Source organism: Chiloscyllium plagiosum, chromosome 22 (genome assembly GCF_004010195.1).
Source record: "Chiloscyllium plagiosum isolate BGI_BamShark_2017 chromosome 22, ASM401019v2, whole genome shotgun sequence".
In the NCBI taxonomy this organism is placed as follows: Eukaryota; Metazoa; Chordata; class Chondrichthyes; order Orectolobiformes; family Hemiscylliidae; genus Chiloscyllium; species Chiloscyllium plagiosum.
In genome coordinates, this window is record NC_057731.1 from 11468015 (window position 1) to 11476856 (window position 8842).

Below are 8842 nucleotides of genomic sequence, written 5' to 3' on the forward strand. Positions count from 1 at the left end.
GATTAAATTAAACCTGGGGCCCTGGCGCTGCGAGGCAGCAGTGCTGACCACTGAGCCACCCTGTAATGATATGAAAGAGGATTTCAGTCATGATACCAAAAAATTGTATTTGATCAGGTTGAGAAGAGAAGTTTAGTTTAAAGAGTTATTCAGTATAGAAAGTAGAAATATTTTAAAATATACTCATTAAGTTTAATGAATCTGTCTGCCACACAAAGCATCATATGAATTTCACATAAATAGTTAACGTTAGCAACGAGAAAAGGCTGTCCAACAGTCCTGGAGGACGGTTAAAGTCGCCAAAGCTGCTTGGACACTACACTGTCAGAGATCTGCCAACAAAATAGTCTACAGCAGTCAAATTTCTGCCAAAATTTAACTGAAAGTTATATACAAGATTTTATACAAAATTGCTGTTACAATTAAATAAATAATTTGGAGTCCTGGCCAGAGGCTTCTTCCAAAAGGAATTAAATGTAATTCCAAATTCCACACATATGTCCCAAAGGGCAGTCCATTCTAATATTAAAAAACTATGCATGGTTTTACTTTTTAAATAAAAGTCAATTTACGTGAAGTTTACATGAAAAGTAATTTTCTGAAGAAAGGTAACATGCTTCCATTGATTTCCAAGAATGACAATTCACACCGAACAATATTTTCAATGACAATGAGCGTCAGGTTTTATTAGGGAAATGAAGGAAGGAAAAAATCTTGTTCAGTAAGCCCATACTGTAGCTGCAAAAACACAACTTAGCATTTCATCCACTATCGCAACAAATCCACTCAAAGAACTGTTTGAACCTATGATATTAAATCACAACTCAAGTACCCTGCACTGTTACAATAACATACTAAAACAAATCACACCATAGAGAAGTACTGCCGTTAAACATGCAACTCCAATACTTCACAACCGAATGTAGGCAAGGTGTGGCAGCTTGGATGGCAACAGTAGGAAGTAGAGAAAAACAAGCTCTCACTGCATGCAAGGAGATGTATCACACAGCGAGCAGTAAAATGCTCTAGGAGACTGAAACTTGCCAAAACTTTAAGAAATAATTCTAAATACATTTAAATGGAGCCAAAACGTTGGCATCAAATGGAAAGAATAAGTCTCAAGATGTCCAACTGACTACAAACAGCGCACAAACCTATCATACTGGTTAATGTAAACGGAGTGCTCTCCGGTAAACAAACCCCTTAGGATCCCAGAACAATTAGACAGCAGAGGGAGACACTCAGTACACTAGGTCCAAGATGGTTCTGTCCACCAGCTCTGCTCCACTACCTTTTGCCTATAACTGCACAATAAAAATTTTGACTTGCAGATGCTAACCTAATTTACTCTCAAAGCCAAAACTGAATCCTTCACCATTTTCCTCATACCATATCCTATCCGCACGGTTTTATTTGCCTCCCCCAGGCTGTCTTTTTCCAAGCACCTTAAATCTTTGGTTTTTGACATCCCTATCACCCATCAAATTGATCTGGTTTTGTCTATTTTATCTAGATCCCTGGAGTTTGAACACTTCTTGCAAACGTCTGCCCAATTTTCTTTCCATTGAGAAGCACAACCACCAAGCTCAAACGAAATCCTCCGCTCCTGTAAACACACAAATCTTTTCTACACCTTCTCTAAAGACTTAACACCCTTCCTAAATTGCTGTGCCAAAATTGGACACAAATCTCTAGCTGAGGTCAAACAGATTTTTAAAAGGTTCATCATAAAATCCTTTTTATTGTAATCTACAAGTCAGTTCTTAAAAGCTCAGGATCTTCCCACTCTCATATACCTTGTTAATTATCTCAATGTGAGCTGTCAACTTCAACAATGTGTGCATGTACAAACCTCTCCGGTTCTATACTTGCTTTACAATTGCCCTTCAATTTATAATGTCTTCCTTTATAGGCCAGTTCACATTTCTCTGTGCTAAATTTCATCTTTTGTGTGTCCACCATTCCAACTTGTCTATATCCTTTTGGAAGCTCATAACACTTAAGTTTTGTGCCATCTTCAAATTTCAAAAGAAAAAAAAGCAGTGGTCAGAGTACTGAACACTAAGGAGTGTTACACTGTACCTTCTTCCAGCCTGAAAAACAACTTTTACAACTATCCCCAACATTCTGTATCACCACCAGGTAATAAATGGGGGACGACAGATCCCATTTCCCACACATGACTTAAGCTTTTTTCTCAAGTCTTCCTTAAAAAAAAAATCACATTTATTAAATAGGCAATGTTCAACTGTCTATATGCTATGACTATGAAACACAGACTTTCTTAAAATATATTTTAAAAATTAGTACTTATTATCCTTAATACATAATAAATTAATAAACACACCAACATTCCCTCCCCCTCTCTGTGGGAAGATAAACTAAGCAATTTGATTTCCAGTGAAATAGAAGAGTTGTTGAATGTTGGCAACTTGACTGATTTTAGGTGGAACATGGTGATCATGCGAAGTTCAATATTAAGATCATTTGAAGATGCAGATGGATGAAATTGTTTGTTCCTTTGGAGGATAGCAAGTGCTGGATTGAGTTCTTTTTAAAATTTCTTCAAAGTTGAAGGCAAAAGTATATTTTATTATGGGCCAGTTTTCCTCCCAATTCAAGTTAGTTCACTTATAGAATTAGCATCTGCCCAACATTGCTAACTTATCTAAAGGTCAGACACAAAGACTCAAAACAACCCATGACCAGACAATGCACTTTATTGGACAGGAACAGTTGATACCCACTGTATTATGCCAACTAATTCAAGGATGTGACAATATTAAGCTTATTTTAATACAATGCACAAAGTTGAATAACAATGGTGTATTAGTTTAATGCTTAATTGAAAAACACAATTATTAGCTAATGAAATATTCACTGCTGTTGACTGGGAAAAAGTCTTATAGTCACTAAACTTGAAAACAAACACTGAACTAAGAAAAGCAAAGAAAATTGGTAAGATTAGATTAACCTACCAACTTGATGCCACTTTTTCAAGCTTAAAATGAAACCATGGTCGACTAAGGCTCTGGAAAAATGGCTCTGTAAAACAAAGTTTTCCAAATCATTCAGTATAAGAATTTAAAATGTGGTGTCAAGCCAAGACATTATTTCACATAGCAGCATTTTTGTTTTAAACAGGATGGGAAAGTCAACTAGTCTAAGTATCCTGCAGTACAAAATACTTCCCCTTACCTGCTATTCCTTTGTACTGATTCAACAAATGTTACCTTCATTTGTAACCTAAACGCTGCACTATAATTAACAAAAATGTCTCTTGCATACTAGCAATAAGGCTTATTTATTAACAGGGGTAGTTAATAATAAACTGGTCTAGGTCAGCATCCCTGTTATCTCTTATGCAATAACCAGGGATTCAGAAAACAAAGTTTAAACTGAAAAACATTTTCACATTTCCTTCCTGTACATCAAGCACATGAATTTAGTTTAGATTTGCTGTGCATAAAAAAGAATGCTATATTTTAAAACATTACTTCAGTGACTGTACTTCAATAGCAATGAAGTCCTGTAGGATATCCTGAGACATTGATAGCTGCAAATTCTTGCACCAAAATGTAGTTTACATTTGAGCATTAAATTCCCAAGGCAACACACAGCCAGTGCCGAAAACAACTCTACAGAGGAACAAAATAAAGTTCAGGAGTTCGGAGAGTTGATAACGCAGTGGCAACGTCACTGTACTAGTCATTTGGAGACCCACACAAATGGTCTAGACATAAACTGGAAATGCCATCATGGCAAAATGGGGAAATTTGAACTGAATAAATTGAGCATGAAAAGGGAGTCTAAAGGAGACCATAAAACGATGTTAACAATCTGATTTATTAATGGACTCTCTTTAGGCATCAAAACCTGCCACCCATTTCCAGTACCGCCTATATGACTTCAGACCCACATGGTTTACTCTCAATTTCTCCGAAATATCCTCATAAGCCATTCAGAAATATCCAAAGAACCACGAAGCCTAAAGAAAGGAATAAAATCTGATGGACCACCCAACATAGATGTACGCACTAGAGACAACATGAGTAAATCCAGCTATCAACCCTGCAAAGTCATCCTTACTAACACTTGGAGGCTTGTGCCAAAATTGGGAGAGCTGCACAGATTAGTCAAACAACAGCCTAACAGTCACACTTTCAGAATCACAAGGGTCCAGTGTTACCAAGTGGCATTTAGAGTGAGAGATGTACAGCACGGAAACAGACCCTTCGGTCCAACTCATCCAAGCCAACCAGATATCCCAAACCAATCTAGTCCCATCTACCAGCACCCGGCCCACATCCCTCCAAACTCATCCAGATGCCTTTAAAGGTTACACTTGGAGGCTTGTGCCGAAATTGGGAGAGCTGCACAAATTAGTCAAACAACAGCTTAACAATCACACTTTCAGAATCACATGTTACAGACATGTGTCAGACACAACCATCATTATCCCTTGGGATGAATGTCACAACAGAACCATCAGTCTGTGTTGTTCTAGGAGTTATCAACTTTTAACCCCCTAAGACCCATGTCTCATGTTACCATTTCAAACACCGAGACAGAATACCACCAACAGCTTATCCCCACCAACCTCTTAACTAATGAATCAGTACTCCTTCATGACAAAGATCAATCTGAATAAACACAAACACACAATGAATTCGCCCTCCATGGTGTTCTGTAACACTGGAGAAATGGGATAATTTCAAACATGCCTAGCAAACCAAATCTGTGCATTGTCAGAACTGTATTTAATTGTAATGTGCAAATTCAAAGCTTGGTATCTTCCACATACTGTCATTGCTGTCAAGACAGGGAACCAACATTGGTTCAATGAGGACAGCATTTCAGACGCAACAGGCTTACATAAAAATGAGATGTCAATCTAGTGAAGGCACAACTCAGGACTACTTACACGCCAGACAACAGAATCAATGATTGACAGGTGAGGCTAAGCAATCCCACAATCAATGGATCAGATGCAAACTATGTAGTCCTGTCACATCCATTCATGGATGGTGGTCGACAACTGAATAGGAGAAATAGCATTCCACAAACATACCATCTTAAAGGTGCAGCGACCTGCACATCTGTGCGAAAGCATTTGCATCCATCTTCAGCCAGAAGTGCTGAGTGTATGATCAAACTCAGCTTCCTCTCGAGATCCCCAGCATCACTAATGCCAATCATAAGCCAAGTGATTTTATTCCACTTAATATTAAGAAACTGATGAAAACACTGGATACTCTAAGGCTTTGACTACATTCACTGAAGGTGTGTACTGCAGAACTAGCCATGCCTATAGGTGAACTATCCCAGTACAGTTCCAATATTGACACCTAATCAATGAGAAAAATTACCTAAAAAGCAACATGCAGTCCATAATAACAAGGTAGATCCAACGCCAGTTGTTTCCCAGACTACTTTTGATTATCAGCAATCTGATGCAAGGGTCCATCAGTGCTAGTAAGTGGCATTTAGAGTCATAGACATGTACAGGTTCGATCCAACTCGTCCATGCCAACCAGATATCCCAACCCAATCTAGTCCCACTTGCCAGCACTTGGCCCATATCCCTCCAAACCCTTCTTGTTCATATACCCATCAAGATGGCTTTTAAATGTTGCAATTGTATTAGCCTCCACCACTTCCTCTGGCAGCTCACTCCATACACATACCACCCTCTGCATGAAAAAGTTGCCCTTAGGTCTCTTTTATATCTTTCCCCTCTCACCCTAAACCTATGCCCTCTAGTTCTGGACTCCCCCACCCCAGGGAAAAGACTTTGTCTATTTATCTTATCCATGCCTCTCATGATTTTGTAAACCTCTATAAGGTCACCCCTCAGCCTCCGATGCTCCAGGAAAAACAGCGCCAGCCTATTCAATCTCTCCCTATAGCTCAAATCCTCCAACCCTGGCAACATTCTTATCGATGTTTTTTGAACCCTTTCAAGTTTCACAACATCCTTCCAATAGGAAGGAAACCACAACTGCACGCAATATTACAACAGTGGTCTAACCAATGTCCTGTACAGCTGCAACATGACATCCCAACTCCTGTACTCAGTACTCTGACCAATAAAGGAAAGCATACCAAATGCCTTCTTCACTATCCTATCTACCTGCGACTCCACTTTCAAGGAGCTATGAACCTGTACTCCAAGGTCTTTTTGTTCAGCAACACTCCCTAGGACCTTACCATTAAGTGTACAAGCCCTGCTAAGATTTGCTTTCCCAAAATGCAGCATCTCACATTGATCTAAATTCCATCTGCCGCATCTCAGCCCATTGGCCCATCTGGTCAAGATTCCGTTGTAATCTGAGGTAACCTTCTTCGCTGTCCACTACACCTCCAATTTTGGGGTCATCTGCAAACTTATTAACTATGCCTCTTATGCTCAAATCGAATCACTTATGTAAATGACAAAAAGTAGTGGACCCAGCACCGATCCTTGTGGCACTCCACTGGTCATAGGCCTCCAGTCTGAAAAACAATCCTTCACCACCATCCTGTCTTCTACCTTTGAGTCAGTTCTATATCCAAATGGCTAGTTCTCCCTGCATTCCATGAGATCTAACCTTGCTAATCAGTCTCCCATGGAGAACCTTGTCAAATGCATTTGCTCAGCAGTAACATGATTACTGATCATCAGAGCTCCCAACCTCAGTACAATCTTGGTCCAATCATCTACAAAAGAGTCTAACTCCAAATGAGGATAACGTTTGAAATCACACAACACCAGGTTATAGTCCAACAGGTTTATTTGGAAGCACTAGCTTTCAAAGCAGTGCTCCTTCATCAGGTGTTTGTGGAGAGTAAGATTGGAAGAGACAGAATTTATAGCAAAAATTTACCATGTGATGTAACTGAAATTATATATTGAAAAAGACCTGTATCGTTTATTAAGTCTCTCATCCTTTAGAATGACCATGTTGGTTTCAGTTCTTTCATACATAAATCGCAGAACTTTTTAAAAAATAAGCTACATTCTCAATTGGTGTCATGTCAGCCCAGATAACACACTGAAGGGGTGAGCTTCCCTATGAGGGTGTGCTCGATGGTCAGACTTATTCTAATTTAAAACACAGATTTGCAGATTGTTACATGGATTCATGCAGTTTTTGAGCAAAGTAAAATGTAATTCTGCAAGTAAAAATTCACCACACCAGCTTGCGTGTGGGGGTGGGGTGGTGGTAGCGGGTTGTGTCTGTGAGAGAGTGACTGCATTAGAGTCTAAAGGGGTTTCAATCTGTCAGAGGGTGTATGTGGGAGTATGTGTGAGCATATGAAAGGGTCTGGGGTGTGTGTGTGCGTGCGTCCACACGAGTGTCTATGTGCGTGTGTATAGTGCAATGGGGGTCACCTATAGTTTGACATGAACCCAAGGTCCCAGTTGAGGCCATCAACCGGGACACTGGGTTCATGTCACAGCACGTGACTCCATTGCACTATACACATACACACACGCAGACCCTTTCATATGCTCACACATACTCCCACATACACCCTCTGACAGATTGAAACCCCTTTAGACTCTAATGCAGTCACTCTCTCACAGACACAACCCGCTACCACCACCCCACCCCCACCCACAAGTTGGTGTGGTGAATTTTTACTTGCAGAATTACATTTTACTTTGCTCAAAAACTGCATGACCCCATGTAACAATCTGCAAATCTGTGTTTTAAATTAGAATAAGTCTGACCATCGAGGCACAGCCTCATAGGGAAGCTCACACCTTCACTACATTATCTGGGCTGACATGACACCAATTGTTAAAGTTCACTTGAGAATGCAACTTTTTTTTTTAAAAAAGTTCTGCGATTTATGTATGAAAGAACTGAAACCAACATGGTCATTCTCAAGGATGAGAGACTTAAATAATCCAGGTCTTTTTCAATAAATAATTTCAGTTACATCACACCGTAAACTTTTGCTATAAATTCTGTGTCTTCCAATTCTATTCTCCACAACCACATGAAGGAGCACTGCTTTGAAAGCTAGTGCTTCTAAATAAACCAGTTGGGACTATAACCTGGTGTCGCCTGAGATAGAAATAGAAAGGTCGAGGAAGGGGAGGGAGGAATCTGAGACTGTCCAGGTGAATTTGAGGTCGGGGTGGAAGGTGTTGGTGAAATGGATGAACTGTTCAACCTCCTCGTGGGAGCATGAGGCGGTGCCGATACAGTCCACCCCGACCTCAAATTCACCTGGACAGGCGACCGAATCAACACGGACATCTACTACAAACCGACCGACTCCCACAGATACCTGGACTACACCTCCTCCCATCCTGCCCCCTGTAAAAACGCCATCCCATTCTCCCAATTCCTTCGACTCCGCCGCATCTGCTCCTAGGAGGACCAGTTCCAAAAACGCACAACCCAGATGGCCTCCTTCTTCAAGGACCGCAATTTCCCCCCCAACGTGGTCGACGATGCCCTCCACCGCATCTCTTCCACATCCCGCTCCTCCGCCCTTGAGCCCCGCCCCTCCAACCGCCACCAGGACAGAACCCAACTGGTCCTCACCTACCACCCCACTAACCTCCATGTACAGCACATCATCCGCCGCCATTTCCGCCACCTCCAAACGGACCCCACCACCAAGGATATATTTCCCTCCCCTCCCCTAACAGCATTCCGTAAAGACCACTCCCTCCGTGACTCCCCCGTCAGATCCACACCCCCCACCAACCCAACCTCCACTCCCGGCACCCTCCCCTGCAACCGCAGGAGGTGCAAGACTCGCGCCCTCACCTCCCTCCAAGGCCCCAAAGGAAACTTCCATATCCACCAAAGATTCACCTGTACCTCCACACATATCACCT

The 8842-nt window shown here is 41.1% G+C and overlaps 1 protein-coding gene across 4 annotated transcripts in view; it reads right to left on the minus strand.

Annotated features, from left to right (window-relative positions):
- Window positions 1-8842, minus strand: part of sgms1b (sphingomyelin synthase 1b) — a 70443-nt gene that overhangs the window by 47981 nt on the left and 13620 nt on the right. For 3 of the 4 annotated variants that reach the window (XM_043712390.1, XM_043712387.1, XM_043712388.1), the window contains exon 2: window positions 2979-3045. The exons of the other annotated variant lie outside the window; for it this stretch is intronic. The gene's annotated coding sequence lies outside the window, so the exon portion shown is untranslated. The remainder of the gene's footprint in view (window positions 1-2978; window positions 3046-8842) is intronic. 4 annotated transcript variants of the gene reach the window in all.